Source organism: Trypanosoma theileri (assembly GCF_002087225.1).
Source record: "Trypanosoma theileri isolate Edinburgh chromosome Unknown TM35_Tth_27_V1, whole genome shotgun sequence".
Taxonomy (NCBI): Eukaryota; Euglenozoa; class Kinetoplastea; order Trypanosomatida; family Trypanosomatidae; genus Trypanosoma; species Trypanosoma theileri.
The window spans coordinates 231,714-232,077 of record NW_021639869.1 but is presented as its reverse complement, the minus strand read 5'-3'; positions in this window follow the sequence as shown (position 1 = coordinate 232,077).

Here is a 364-nt window from a genome sequence, read left to right as displayed (position 1 = left end):
TATATATATATATATATATATATACACATATATTTTTTTATTAGCAAGGAGAAAAAAAAAAACCAACAAAAAAAAAGGAAAACATATATATAAATAAATAAATAAATAAATAAATAAATAAATAACTGTATACACAAACAAGAGCATAAAAACAAGGAAAAAGGGTGGGGTCCCAGTTCAACCCCGCGTACAGATTAATAGAGTGAAGAGAGATAATAGTAACAAAGATATATATATATATATACAAAACTGGAAAATAAATGGATGGATGGTAATAGTGATTGGTGATATCTTCGTTATATTCTTTCTTCGTTGTTTAGATACATTCTACTCGGAGTAATTATTTTCTCTTGTTTTTTTTTTT